This window comes from Artemia sp. Qi Xiang Cuo, chromosome 20 (assembly GCF_049724085.1).
Source record: "Artemia sp. Qi Xiang Cuo chromosome 20, ASM4972408v1, whole genome shotgun sequence".
NCBI lineage: Eukaryota > Metazoa > Arthropoda > Branchiopoda > Anostraca > Artemiidae > Artemia > Artemia sp. Qi Xiang Cuo.
Genome location: NC_142813.1, coordinates 31731308 through 31747940, shown reverse-complemented (window position 1 = coordinate 31747940; position 16633 = coordinate 31731308).

The following is a 16633-nucleotide window of genomic DNA, read 5'->3' as shown; positions in this document are numbered from 1 at the left end:
CCCGCCCAGAGTCTCGGGCAAGTGACCCAAAAATAAAAAAAATTTGTGAAAAATTCAAATTTTTCAGAATGTAGGGCTAACCTTAGGCAACGAGTAAGTACTATTTAAAAGATAAAGATAGCTTCAAACGATTGTTTGCCTATAATTTCAAGCAAATTTATGGTCCTATGTCAATTCTAAATTTTTGGTCAACCTTCTTAAGACCATAAGCGGGCATGCCTTGTTTGCCTCTCATTACAGGCAATTTAACGGTCTTATGTCAATTTTTGAATTCTTGGTCAGCATGCCTGAGACTCTAGGCAGGCATGCCTTTTCAAAAACTAACAAACAAGTATGTGTACAATATGAGAGTCATGCATACTCCTGCCACTTACCCGTGCCCCAGCCATTTAAACATTTGCCTCTCAATTACTTGGACTATATATCTAGTAAAATTTTACAAGGGGTGGCAACGTCGGCCCACACTCGATCTGAGTTACATAAATATTAATTCAATTTTTATAAACGACGACTCATTACTGGCCACCGACACTGCAGTCGCTAATAAAATTTGATATGCAACTCTTTCGTTTGCGAAGACCCTATGCCCAATAAGAGAGTCATGCATACTCCTGCCATTTACCCGTGCCCCAGCCATTTAAACATTTGCCTCTCAATTACTTGGACTATCTGTCATGGCTTTTCTCTGTTTACAATTAGCCATGTCGTGATGCAACCTATGCAACCTACTGGAAAATACTTGATAACTTCAATTCATTGAATTTGAATTCAAAATTTCGTTGATTTTGAATTGAAGTTATCAAGTATTTTGAAGTAGGTTGCATAGGTTGCATCAAGACGTGGCTAATTGTAAACAGAGAAAAGCCAAGACAGATAGTCCAAGTAATTGAGAGGCAAATGTTTAAATGGTTGGAGCACGGGTATATGGCAGGAGTATGCATGACTCTTATTGGACATATACTTGTTTGTTAGTTTTTGGAAAGGCATGCCTGCCTAGTCGAGGGTATTAGTACCTTTCGCGGTTGAATGTATTTCCACCGGATTACATGAGGAACCTGGTACATACATTTCTAAAATTAAACGGTCAGGAAACATTTTGAACAAACTAATGACGCAGGTCACAAAGGCTGTGAATTTAAAACAAAAAAAAGTCCTGGTTTGAGCTTTACGAATTCAAGCGTGTCATGACAAGGCAGAATGTATTTCCACCCAATTACGTGATGAACCGGGTAAAAACATTTCTAAGCTTGGACTGTCAAGAAAAAGGCTTTTTGAAGAGATGAGTCAGACAGGCAGCAAGACTGAGAATCCCAAAAGAGAAAAACTCGTGACTTGAGCTTTGAAAATTTGAGCACGTCATTACCTGTTAAAGCTGAAAACATTTTCACCCGATTATTGGGCACGTGTATTTCTAAAATTGAAGAAATTAGTGACAAATATTCCAGAAAGATTGTGAATCAAAAACAAGGAAAAACAAAAGACTTAAACTTTAAAAATGTCAGCAGGTCAGTGCTTATCAATGCTGAATGTAGTTCCACCAAATTACCAGACAAATTGGGCAAATGCAATTCTAAAATTAAACTTTCAAGAAAAGGTGACAAACAACCATATTTACGCCATGCTGCAGCAAAAGGTAAACTAGACATGTGTCAGTTACTTATTCCAAAGGGTGCTCACATACACGCTTTAAATGATAAAAAGCGTACTCCCTTTTGTATTTTCCATGAATGAAGAGAAAGTTTTTACAACTAGAACCAAAGATAACTGTGCTTCTAAGGCTGTGTACTCAAATAATGTGGAAATTAGTGAGTCAAATTCCATCATGAAACTAGATCTAAAGAGAATGAATACATGGAACAGAATTTTTGTAGATACAAGTTCGTCCATGCCTGTCAAGGCAGAAAGTATTTCCACGAGATTAAAGTCAATAAAAAGTCATATAGAAAAAAAGAGTAACCTAGGTCCTAGCAAGGCTGTAAGTTTGAGAAAAAAGAAAATTCGTGACCTAAGCTTTGAAATTCATGCACGTTAGTACCTGTCAAGGCAGAATTTATTTCTACTCGATTATGCAATGGATCGGATGTAAACCTTTCTAAACTTGAATCGTCAAGAAAAATGCATTCTGGAGAAATGAGTAACCCGGATAGCCAGGCTGTGAATCCAAAAAAAAGAAAAAATTAGTAACTTGAACCTGGAATTTTCGAGCGCATTAGTATTTGTCAAGGCAAAATGTATTTCCCCACGAAAACCGTCAAGAAAAATGTATTTTGAAGAAACGAGGAACCCGGATAGCCAGGCTGTGAATCCAAAAAAAAAAGAAGAAAAACTCGTAACTTGAGCTTTAAAAATTCGAGCTTGTTTGTACCTGTCAAAGCAGAATGTATTTCCACCCAAGTATGTAATGAACCGGGTGCAGACATTTCTAAGCTTGAACCGTCAAGAAAAGGCATTTTGTAGAAACGAGTAATCCAAGTAGTCAGGCTACGAATCCAAAAAAAAGAAAAACTTGTAACTTGAGCTATCAAAGTTCAAGCTTGTTAGGACCGGTCAAGGCAGAATGTATTTCCGCCATTATTATGCAATGAACCGGGTGTAAACATTTCTAAGCTTGAACCGTCAACAAAAAGCCATTTTGAAGAAAGAAGGAACCTAGGTAGCCAGTCTGGGAATATAAAAAAAGAAAAAAATATAACTTGAGCTTTAAAAGTTCAAGCGCGTTAATACCTGGCAAGGTACCCTTGCACATTGCTGCTGAAAAAGGTGAACTAAACATATGTCAGTAAATTTTTTCAAAGGGTGCGCAAATAGACGCGATTGATAATAAGAGTCGTACTCCTTTGCATATAGCTGCAAAAAATGGGCGAACATCCGTGGCTAGCTATCTCATAGAAAAGGGAGCAAACCTCAATTTAAAGGCTGGCAATAAGGAAGATTGCGGATACACACCCTTACACTTTGCTGCTACACTAGGTCAAATAGAAATGTGTCAATTACTTGAGTAGAGTAAGAGGTACCATTTTGCCAAGGCCCCTGCACCAAACAGGTTTCTGGTGGGTATAGTCTGGTTTGGTGGGTACAATCTGGTTTAGTGGGTATAATCTGGTTTGGTGGGTCTAATCTGGTTTGGTGGGTACAGTCTGGTTTAGTGTGTATAGTCTGGTTTGATGGGTATAGTCTGGTTTGATGGGTATAGTCTGGTTTGGTTTTTCAAAGAGAGTGAGTATGTTATTTGCTTGCGGGCATAGGAATTCCCATGTTATTTGCCTGCATGTATGGGAATTCCTATGTTATTTGCTTGCGTGTATAGGAATTCCCATGTTATTTTCTTGCGTGTATAGGAATTCCCTTGTTATGTGCTTCCATGTATAGGAATTCCGATGTTATTTGCTTGCTTATATAGGAATTCCCATGTCATTTGCTTGAATGTATAGGAATTCCCATGTTATTTGCTTGCGTGTATAGGAATTCCAATGCTATTTTAAGGACATGTACACCCTCCCATGCTATTAGAAAAGTTTATGCCCCCTTCCTATGCTATTCCAGGAGCTTATGTTCCTTCCTATGCTATTGTAAGGGCATTTCCGTGTGGTTTTTCTTTACTTGGTACCCATTAAAAACAACATTTTGGTGTTAAATAAGTAGTTTTTGTATATTTTAAAATAGCTTTAAGGGGTTTGAGACACTCAGTTGCCTGATTCCGTGTGGTTTTTCTTTACTTGGTGCCCATTAAAAACACAATTTTTGTGTTAAATAAGTAGTTCTTGTATCTTTTAAAAGAGCTTTACGGGGTTTGAGACACTCTGTTGCCTGATTCCGTTTGGTTTTTTATTTGAGAAGTTAACTTTATTATTTCGTGGTTTGACTTGCCTGAAATCATGAATTAGAATATTTAATTGGCTGTTTAGGGATTTTCGGACCTAGGTTTTTTAGGTTTTCGTGTGTTTGACTCCTGGGGTTTATTATTTGAGAAGTTAACTTCCGTATTTTGTGATTTGACGTGCCTGAAATCATAAATTAGAATACTTAATCAGCTGTTAAGGGTTTTCAGACCTAGGTTTTTTAGGTTTCAGTGTGTGTTTGGTTCCCGGGGTTTATTATTTGAGAAGTTAACTTTAGTATTTCGTAATTTGACGTGCCTGAAATCATGAATTAAAATAGTTTATTAGCTGTTTGAGTTTTAAGACCTAGTTTTTTAGATTTTCATGGGTGTTAGGTTCCCGGGGTTTATTATTTGAGAAGTTAACTTTAGTATTTTGTGATTTGACGTGCCTGAAATCATGAATTAGAATAGTTAATTAGGTGTTTGGGTTTTCAGACCTAGTTTTTTAGATTTTCATGGGTGTTAGATTCCTGGTATTTATGATTTGAGCCATGAAATTTAGTAGTTCAAAGTTTGACTTGCCTGAAATCATGAATTAGAATATTTAATTGGCTGTTTGGGGATTTTCAGACCTAGGTTTTTTAGATTTTCGTGTGTGTTTGACTCCTGGGGTTTATTATTTGAGAAGTTAACTTTAGTATTTTGTGGTTTTACGTGTCTGAAATCATGAATTAGAATAATTAATTAGCTGTTTGGGTTATCAGACCTAGTTTTTTTTAGATTTTCGTGGGCGTTAGATTCCTGGGATTTATTATTTGATAATTTAACTTTATTTTTTAGTTTTTGACGTGCCTGAAATCATGAATTAGAATATTTAATTGGCTGTTTGGGGATTTTCAGATCTAGGTTTTTTAGGTTTTCGTGTGTGTTTGACTCCTGGGGTTTATTATTTGAGAAGTTAACTTTAGTATTTTCTGGTTTTACGTGCCTGAAATCATGAATTAGAATATTTAATTAGCTGTTTAGGGTTTTCAGACCTAGGTTTTTTAGATTTTCGTTGGTGTTTGGTTCCCGGGGTTTATTATTTGAGAAGTTAACTTTAGGATTTCATGGTTTGACGTGCCTGAAATCATGAATTAGAATAGTTAATTAGCTGTTTAGGTTTTCAGACCTAGTTTTTTAGATTTTCGTGGGTGTTAGGTTCCTGGGATTTATTATTTGAGAAGTTAACTTTAGTATTTCTTAGTTTGACGTGCCTGAAATCATGAATTAGAATAGTTAATTAGCTGTTTGGGTTTTCAGACATAGTTTTTAGATTTTCATGAGTGTTAGGTTCCTGGGATTTATTATTTGAGAAGTTAACTTTAGTATTTCATGGTTTGACTTGCCTGAAATCATGAATTAGAATATTTAATTGGCTGTTTGGGGATTTTCAGACCTAGGTTTTTTAGGTTTTCGTGGGTGTTTGTTCCCCGGAGTTTATTATTTGAGAAGTTAACTTTAGTATTTTGCGGTTTTACGTGCTTGAAATCCTGAATTAGAATAGTTAATTAGCTGTTTGGGTTTTCAGACCTAGTTTTTTAGATTTTCGTGGGTGTTAGGTTCCTGGGATTTATTATTTGAGAAGTTAACTTTAGTATTTCATGGTTTGACTTGCCTGAGATCATGAATTTGAATATTTAATTGGCTGTTTGGGGTTTTTCAGACCTAGGTTTTTTAGATTTTCGTGGATGTTTGACTCATGGGGTTTATTATTTGACAAATTAACTTTAGTATTTTATGGTTTTACGTGCCTGAAATCATGAATTAGAATAGTTAATTAGCTGTTTGGGTTTTCAGACCTATTTTTTTATATTTTTGTGGGTGTTAGGTTCCTGGGATTTATTATTTGAGAAGTTAACTTTAGTATTTCATGGTTTGACTTGCCTGAAATCATGAATTAGAATATTTAATTGGCTGTTTGGGGATTTTCAGACCTTGGTTTTTTAGGTTTCCGTGTGTGTTTGACTCCTGGGGTTTATAGTTTGAGAAGTTAACTTTAGTATTTTGTGGTTTTACGTGCCTGGAATCATGAATTAGAATAGTTAATTAGCTGTTTAGGGATTTTCAGATCTAGATTTTTTAGATTTTCGTGTGTGTTTGCCTTCTGGGGTTTATTATTTGAGAAGTTAACTTTAGTATTTTGTGGTTTTACGTGCCTGAAATCATGAATTAGAATAGTTAATTAGCTGTTTGGGTTTTCAGACCTAGTTTTTTTAGATTTTCGTGATTGTTAGGCTCCTGGGATTTATTATTTGAGAAGTTAACTTTAGTATTTCGTATTTGACGTGCCTGAAATCATGAATTAGAATATTTAATTGGCTGTTTGGGGATTTTCAGACCTAGGTTTTTTAGGTTGCTTTACGGGGTTTGAGGGACTCTGTTGTTTTATTCCGTGTGATTTTTTCTTTACTTGGTGTTCATTCAAAAAGCGAGGATTTCTGTTAAATAAATAATTCTTATACCTTTTAAAATAGATTTACGGGGTTTGATCGACTCTGTTGTTTTTATTCCATGTGATTTTTTCTTTACTTGATGTCCATTCCAAAAGCAAGTATTTTTGTTAAAAAAATAATTCTTATACTTTTTAAAATAGCTTTACGGGGTTCGAGAAACTCTGTTGTTTTATTCTATTTGATTTTTTCTTTACTTGGTAGTTATTCAAAAAGCGAGGATATATTTTAAATAAATAATTCTTATATTTTTTTCGTTCAATTATTTTCAGTGTAAGCCAATATAATGCTAGGGGGAGTAAAAACGGTAGTTATTTAATACCCAGTAAACAGGTGACTTGACATGCTTCATTAGAAGTAGGTTATTGCTAATGATACCTCCTCGACAGATATTTCTATGGCTCTAACAATTGTACTCTATGCTTGCCCAGAGACACAATGTGGCTTTCCCGTTATTGCTCTATGGCCAGTTATCGACACTACCTAGTTTATTGAATGAATTAAAGCAGTATTTTTTACACAGTGGAACGATTAACAAGTAACTAATATCTCTAAAAAAGCGAAGATGAAGCATTTTAAGAAAGTGTGTTCACATGATAGTGTTATTGTAGCATTGAATGCTGAAAAGGAGAAGTATTTAAACTATGAAACAAGTATAAGTGGCAGCACAATCGGAAAAGTATGCGTGTATTGTCATGACAGTAAGGAATTGAATTTCTTTGGAGTATAAAAAAAATTCAAGTCTTATGATGGTGGCTATGCGAGATTGAGATCTCCGGAGATTATTGCACTCAAAGAGAATGCCAACATAAAAATAGTAGTTGATAAAGAGGGGTTTCTTCTTGATAGTGCTTTTGGTAACATGTTGATAAGTGTTAAGCCATTACGTAAATTGTTGGTAATTAGCATTCAAATGAAATCAAAAACAAAAAGAACGTTCTTCTGTTCTACTTATATCATGGATTATGCTCTGTGTGTGTACTAAAACTGTTAACTATGTAAAAATGGTGTGATAATGGACAATAAAATTGCAAGAAAAATAAAAAGGGAATTGACAGAAAATATCACTAAGGAATATAAAGATGAATCGATGAAAAACAAAGTACCAGCAAACGTTACTGCCATTGATCAAACAGTCAATGAATCAAATAATACCAAAGACGAAAAGCATATTGACCCTGTCGATGACACACCTATAAAAATTGTGTATGAGTCAAAATGGAATAATGATTATTCTACTGATTACGAACTAAGAGAAGACAATAGCTATAGTATCAAGAGAGAACATGGTGAACCATTTTATGGAACAGATTCAAAATGTCCAAAGTTTCTCATTGATATTAATAATGTATAATAATATTTATTTTTTGTATTAATATTCTACATGACATTATTTCATTAAAAATATATTATGCCTTACATTGTTATGTATTCATTATTTTTAGAGTAAGCTAGCATATCGAACGTTTAGAATGTCATATATCGGATAGATAGGTTAACATAGAGAAAATCTAAGTATAAGAATGAATAAATTCTCTATCAACATCTATTGACAGATACTTGGGATAGCATTGACAAAATCAAAGTATCGTAAGTAGCAAACTCTTTCTTGAATTCAACTCATGGGATTTCTCGAATTAAATATCAAAACAATAGAGTTTATTACTTACTTGTGATTTTATCATGATTTCTCGAATTAAATATCTGTATTGTGTCCAGGAAGCGAATTCAAGAAAGCGATTTTTACTTAGAATTTCTTCACAATTTAATGAAAAGAATAGAACTATTCTAAAAAATAAAGACGGGTTAAGCTTAAAGATATTTATTGCTTAAACGTATTAACAGATTTTTTTTTGAGAAAAAAAAACACAACAACAAATGTTTACATAAAAATAGTACTTAGAGTTCACTCTTAAACATACACAAACGATGGTCCCATGATATAGAATAGTTTTTACCATGTCTTATGGATTTATCACGATCAGGTATGTTCTTAGGTATCCACTGTGCGAAGAACCTAACCTCGTCTTCAGGACGGTGATAACCCCCTTCAAATTTTCCTTGGCACCTTTCCAAACGAGCAGGGATTCCCCACTGGTTCCTACACATTGCAAAAAAGTGAGCAGTACGAAAACTCCACGTTTTCAACCAGACTGGTTTTTTAGACAACATCCATTTTTTTTAGGGACCAATCAGAGACAGTGGAGGTTGCTCATTATACAATAACTTCATTGGTGATTGGTTACACACAGCGATGGCGCATACATAGTGAGAGAGACATGCAAAGTCGACATAGCTTTATTTCATTTTTTTAAGGTTAATTTAGACGAGGTTACGTGCGCGCACGTAACCTCGTACTATTTTTATGTAAACATTTGTTGTTGTGTGTTTTTTTTCTCAAAAAAAATCTGTTAATACGTTCAAGCAATAAAAATCTTTAAGCTTAAACTGTCTTTATTCTTTAGAATAGTTCTATTCTTTTCATTAAATTGTGAAGAAATTGTAAGTAACAATCGCTTCCTTGAATTCGCTTCCTGGACACAATACAGATATTTTATTCGAGAAATCATGATAAAATCGCAAGTAAGTAATAAACTCTTTATTGTTTTGATATTTAATTCGAGAAATCCCATGAGTTGAATTCAAGAAAGAGTTTGCTACTAACGATACTTTGATTTTGTCAATGCTATCCCAAGTATCTGTCAATAGATGTTGATAGAGAATTTATTCATTCTTATACTTAGATTTTCTCTATGTTAACCTATCTATCCGATATATGATATATGTAAATTCCTTTTCTTACATCTCCGATGTTGTAAAAGACATTCTAAACGTTCGATATGCTAGCTTACTCTAAAAATAATGAATACATAACAATGTAAGACATAATATATTTTTAATGAAATAATGTCATGTAGAATATTAATACAAAAAATATATATTATTATACATTATTAATATCAATAAACAACTTTGGACATTTTGAATCTCTTCCATAATATGGTTCACCGTGTTCTTTCTTGATACTATAGATATTTTCTTCTCTTAGTTCGTAATCAGTAGAATAATCGTTATTCCATTTTAACTCATACAGAATTTGTATAGGTATGTCATCGACAGGGTCAATATGCTTCTCGTCTTTGGTATTATTTGATTCATTGACTGTTTGATCAATGGCAGTAACGTTTGCTGGTACTTTGTTTTTCATCGATTCATCTTTATATTCCTTAGTGATATTTTCTGCCAATGCCCTTTTTATTTTTCTAGCAATTTCACTGTCTATTATCACACTATTTTTACACAGGTAACAGTTCCGGCATGTAGACAGGATATGGTTTATGATATTAGTAGAAGAGTAGGCCTTTCTTTTCGTCTTTGCTTTCATTTGAATGCTAATACCCGAAAGCTGACGATATGGTTTAACACTGGGTAACATGTTACCACAAGCACTAGCAAGAAGCTACCCCTCTTTATCAACTACTATTTTTATTTTGGCATTCTCTTTGAGTGCAATCATCTCCGGAGATCTCAATCTCGCATAGCCACCATTATAGGAGTTGAATTTTTTTGGTACTCCAAAGAAATTCAATTCCTAACTGTCATGAAAATTCACGCATACGTTTCCGATAGTGCTACCACTTATGCTTATTTCATAGTTCAAATACTTCTCCTTTTCAGCATTCAATGCTACAATAATACTATCATGTGAACACACTTTCTTAAAATGGTTCATCTTCACTTTTTTAAAGATATTAGTTACTTGTTTATCGTTCCCCTGTGTAAAAAATACTGCTTTAATTCATGCAATAAACTAGTTAGTGCCGATAACTGGCCATAGAACAATAACGGGAGAGCCACATTGTGTCTCTGGGCAAGCATAGAGTACAATTGTTAGAGCCATAAAAATATCTGTCGAGGAGGTATCATTAGCAATAACCTACTTCTAATGAAGCATATCAAGTCACCTGTTTACCGGGTACTAAATAACTAACATTTTTACTCCCCCTAGAATTATATTGACTTACACTGAAAATAATTGAACGGAAGAAATATAAGAATTATTTATTTAACAGAAATTCTAGCTTTTTGAATGACCATCAAGTAAAGAAAAAATCACACGGAATAAAACAACAGAGTCCCTCAAACCCCGTAAAGCTATTTTAAAAGGTATAAGAATTATTTATTTAACAGAAATCCTCGCTTTTTGAATAACTATCAAGTAAATAAAAAAACACATGGAATAAAAACAACAGAGTCCATCAAACCCCGTAAAGCTATTTTAAAAGGCATAAGAATTATTTATTTAACAGAAATCCTCGCTTTTTGAATGAACATCAAGTAAAGAAAAAAATCACACGGAATAAAACAACAGAGTCCCTCAAACCCCGTAAAGCAACCTAAAAAACCTAGGTCTGAAAATCCCCAAACAGCCAATTAAATATTCTAATTCATGATTTCAGGCACGTCAAATACGAAATACTAAAGTTAACTTCTCAAATAATAAATCCCAGGAACCTAACGCCCACGAAAATCTAAAAAAACTAGGTCTGAAAACCCAAACAGCTAATTAATTATTCTAATTCATGATTTCAGGCACGTAAAACCACAAAATACTAAAGTTAACTTCTCAAATAATAAACCCCAGGAGTCAAACACAAACGAAAATCTAAAAAACCAAGGTCTGAAAATCCCTAAACAGCTAATTAACTATTCTAATTCATGATTTCAGGCACGTAAAACCACAAAATACTAAAGTTAACTTCTCAAACTATAAACCCCAGGAGTCAAACACACACGAAAACCTAAAAAACCAAGGTCTGAAAATCCCCAAACAGCCAATTAAATATTCTAATTCATGATTTCAGCCAAGTCAAACTATGAAATACTAAAGTTAACTTCTAAAATATTAAATCCCAGAAACTAAACACCCACAAAAATCTAAAAAACTAGGTCTGAAACCCCAAACAGCTAATTAACTATTCTTATTCATGATTTCAGGCACGTAAAAACACAAAATACTAAATTTAACTTCTCAAATAATAAACCCCAGGAGTCAAACATCCACGAAAATCTAAAAAACCTAGGTCTGAAAATCCCCAAACAGCCAATTAAATATTCTAATTCATAATTTCAGGCAAGTCAAACCATGAAATACTAAAGTTAACTTCTCAAATAATAAATCCCAGGAACATAACACCCACGAAAATCTAAAAAACTAGGTCTGAAAACCCAAACAGCTAATTAACTATTCTAATTCATGATTTCAGGCACGTAAAACCACACGATACTAAAGTTAACTTCTCAAATAATAAACTCCGGGAAACAAACACCCACGAAAACCTAAGAAACCTAGGTCTGAAAATCCCCAAACAGCCAATTAAATATTCTAATTCATGATTTCAGGCAAGTCAAACCATGAAATACTAAAGTTAACTTCTCAAATAATAAATCCCAGGAACCTAACACCCATGAAAATCTAAAAACTATGTCTGAAAACCCAAACAGCTAATTAACTATTCTAATTCATGATTTCAGGCAAGTCAAACTAAGAAATACTAAAGTTAACTTCTCAAATAATAAATCCCAGGAACCTAACACCCACGAAAATCTAAAAAACTAGGTCTGAAAACCCAAACAGCTAATTAACTATTCTAATTCATGATTTCAGGCACGTCAAACCATGAAATACTAAAGTTAACTTCTCAAATAATAAACCCCGGGAACCAAACACCAACGAAAATCTAAAAAACCTAGGTCTTAAAACACTAAACAGGTAATTAACTATTCTAATTCATGATTTCAGGCACTTTAAACCATAAAATAAAAAAGTTAAGTTCTCAAAAAATAAACCCCAGGAGTCAAACAACCACGAAAAACTAAAAAACCTATGTCTGATAAAACTAAATAGCTCATTAAATATTCTAATTCATGATTTCAGGTACGTAAAACAACAAAATACTAAAGTTAACGTCTCAAATAATAAACTCCAGGAGTCAAACACACGCGAAAATCTAAAAAACGTAGGTCTGAAAATCTCCAAACAACCAATTAAATATTCTAATTCATGATTTCAGGCACGTCAAATACGAAACACTAAAGTTAACTTCTCAAATAATAAATCCCAGGAATCTAACGCCCACGAAAATCTAAAAATAACTAGGTCTGAAAACCCAAACATATAATTAAATATTCTAATTCATGATTTCAGGCACCTAAAACAACGACAAAATAAAGTTAACTTTTCAAATAATAATAAACCTCAGGTGTCAACAACACACGAAAAACTCAAAAACATATGTCTGAAAATCCCATAAAAGTCAATTAAATATTCTAAATCAAGATTTCAGACAAGTTAAACAATGAAATACTAAAGGTAATCGCTCAAATGATACATACCCGGAACCTAACTACCACGAAAATCTAAAAAAACTAGGTCTTAAAACCCAAACAGCTAATTAAATATTCTAATTCATGATTTCAGGCACGTCAAATCACGAAATACTAACTTTAACTTCTCAAATAATAAACACCGGGAACCAAAAACACGCATGAAAATCTAAAAAACTAGGTCTGAAAACCCAAACAGCTAATTAACTATTCTAATTCATGATTTCAGGCACGTCAAATCACGAAATACTAAAGTTAACTTCTCAAATAATAAACCCCGGGAACCGAAAACCCACGAAAATCTAAAAAACCTAGGTCTGAAAACCCTAAACAGCTAATTAACTATTCTAATTTATGATTTAGGGCACGTAAAACCACAAAATACTAAAGTTAACTTCTCAAATAATAAACCCCAGGAGTCAAACACACGAAAACCTAAAAAACCTAGGTCCGAAAATCCCTAAACAGCCAATTAAATATTCTAATTCATGATTTCAGGCAAGTCAAACGACGAAATAATAAAGTTAACTTCTCAAATAAAAAACCAAACGGAATCAGGCAACCGAATCTAACAGCCCCTGTATTACTATTCTACAATAAAAAAGAAATTATTAGGTAACACAAAAATTTATTTTTTGAGAGCACCAAGGAAAGAAAAACCAAACGGACTCAGGCACTTGGATCGCTCAAACCCCTAAAGGCTCTGTTAGAATATATAAAAACTAATTATATAACACCCAAATTTTGTTTTTAATTGATACCAAATAAAGAAAAACCACACGGAAAAGCCCTTATAATAGCATAGGAAGGATAATAAGCTCCTGGAATAGCATAGGAAGGGGACATAAACTCTTATAATAGCATTGGAGGGTACATAAGCACTTAAAATAGCATTGGAATTCCTATACACGCAAGCAAAAAATATGGGAATTCCTATACATGCAAGCAAATAACAAGGGAATTCCTATACCCGCAAGCACATAACATGGGAATTCCTATACATGCAAGCAAATAACAATGCAATTCCTATACAAGCAAGCAAATAACATGGGAATTCCTATACACGCAAGCAAATAACATAGGAATTCCTATACATGCAAGCAAATAACATGGGAATTCCTATACACGCAAGCAAATAACATAGTCACTCTCTTTGAAAAACCCAACCAGACTATACCCATCAAACCAGACTATACCCATCAAACCAGACTATACCCACCAAACCAGACTGTACCCACCAAACCAGACTATACCCACCAAACCAGATTATACCCACCAAACCAGATTGTACCCACCAAACCAGACTATACCCACCAGAAACCTGTTTGGTACAGGGACCTTGGCAAAATGGTACCTCTTACTCTACTTACTTGTTTCAAAGGGTGCGCATATAGAAATTTTGGATAATGAAAAGCGGACTCCTTTACATCTGGCCGTGACGAAAGAAGGAAGAAGAGTAAATTTTTGTAGAATAAAAGCAGGAGATAAAGCAGAAATTGTCAATTTCCTTCTTTCAAGAGGTGCACCTATAGATATTTTGGATAAGTATGGGCGTACACCATTACATTATGCTGCCAGAGAGAACAGACTAGATAGTTGTCAGTTACTAGTTCCAAAAGGTGCACAAGTAGACGTCGAGCAAATCTGAATTCAAAAGCTGGCATGCGCAAGCTTACACAGTTGCATTATGCTACTAGAAAGAACAAACTAGATTGTTGTCACTTACTAGTTTCAAAGGGTGCACAAGTAGACGTCTTAGATTATAAGGAGCGCACTCCTTTACATTTGGCCTTAGAAGTAGGACATATATCCATAGCTAATTATTTATTAGAAAAGGGAGCCAATATGAAGTACAGTCGTTTACACTATTTTGCTGCAAAATGTAGAGTAGACATTTGTCAGTTACTTATTTCAAAGGGCGAGCCTATAGACGCTTTAGATAATAAACGTCGCACTCCATTGCATATTGCCGCGAAAAATGGACAAACATCCGTGGCTAGTTATCTAATAGAAAAGGGAGCAAACCTAAATTTAAAGACTGGGAGGTCTTGGCTTACACCGTTATATTATGCTGCAAGAGACAACAAACTAGATATTTGTCAGTTACTAGTTTCAAAAGGTGCACCTATAAATGCTTTAAATAGGGATGGACTTACATCGTTACAATTAGCTCTTTTCGAGAGAATCTTTGTCATAGCCGAATATCTTCTAGAAAAAAAAAAGCAATTTATCATCCCAGCAATATCACGGTCCCCAGCAAAGATGAATATAAAAAATTGCTAGAATATCTAATAGATAAATACACTATAGAAGAAGCGGCTACAATGAAGTTGTGTCGTATACTGTACAACCTTGCCTTTAATTAAATAAAAAAAACAAGTTTTTTTTTTAACTGAAAGTAAGGAACGAAGTTAAAAATTAAAACGAACAGAAATTATTCTGTATATGAAAGGGGCTGTCCCCTGATCAACGCCTTGCTCTTTACGATAAAGTTTCTTATTGTTAAAAAAATAAGTGTTTTGAGAAAGCCAAACTTTAGCGTAAAGAACGAGGCGTTGAAGAGGGGCCAGCCCCTTTTATATACGGAATAATTTCTGTTCGTTTTAAGTTTTAATGTCGTTCCTTAATTTCAGTTAAAAAAACTTGTTTTTCTATTTAATTTCTGAACGGTTTTGAATTGATGCAGGTTTGGTTTTTGGCTCACTATATAAGAATGATTAAAACAAAATTTGCATATTAATGTTACATGTTTTTGACTGAATGGGTTTCTCAAAAGTTGTTTAATTTTATTTATGAACGTTTTTATTAGTAATAAATATACGTAACTTACAAATTAACTTACGTAACGAACTTCTATATTCATATATTTTTAATACGTATATTAGGAGGCTCGCCCCCTAGTCAATACCTCGCTCTTTAAGCTAAAGTTCGAATTTTGTTACAATTCTTTAAAAATTACCCTTAATAACAAAGGCCGTTACTTAGAATAAATAGCTCTTATGAAAGTACTAAAAAATCTTTGGCTTAAAGAGCGAGGTATTGACTAGGGAATGAACCCAATCATACACGTAATATTTTCTGTTCGTTTTAAGTTTCGGTGTTACTCCTTATTTTTAGTCAAAAAACTTGTTTTTTTTTATATTCAATTTCTGATCTTTTTTTAAATAATGCTGGGGAATCCGGCCCCCCCTTCATAGCAAGGTCCCTTCCCCCATGCACACTTCCTTCTTGGAAAGATCTTCCCACATAACCCCGGACCCACCCAACCCTCTACTACTAGAAAAATCCCCCTGAAAACGTCTGTATACTTCCTAATAACCAATACTATATGTTAACATTGGGTAAAGTTCATAACTTTCAGCCCTCCCCCGGGGACTTCGGAAGATTAAGTTATCCGAAAGGACATATTTATAATATTTTCAACCATGCTGAACAAAATGGTTATCTAAAAATTTTGATCAGGGGACTTTGGGAAAAAATGAGCGTGGGAGGGGGCCTAGTTGCCCTCCATTTTTTATGGTCACTTAAAAAGGGCACTAGAACTTTTAATTTCCGTTCCAATGAGTCCTCGCACGATATTCTATGACAACTGGGTTGATAAGATCACGCGTGGGAATTAAAAAAAAAAAAAAAAAAAAAAAAAAAAAAAAAAAAAAAAAAAAAAATACGCATTCGTTATCATTCTCCTGGCAAAAATGGAAAATTCCACATTTTTGTAGATAGGAGCTTGAAACTTCTAAAGTAGGGTTCTCTGATACGCTGAATATGATGGTGTGATTTTCATTAAGGTTCTATAATTTTTAGGGGGTCTTTCCCCCTTTTTTCGAAAATCAACCAAATTTTCTCAGGCACTTAACTTTTGATGGGTAGGACTAAACTTGATGAAACTTATATATTTGAATTCAGCATTAAAATCTGATTCTTTTGGTGTATC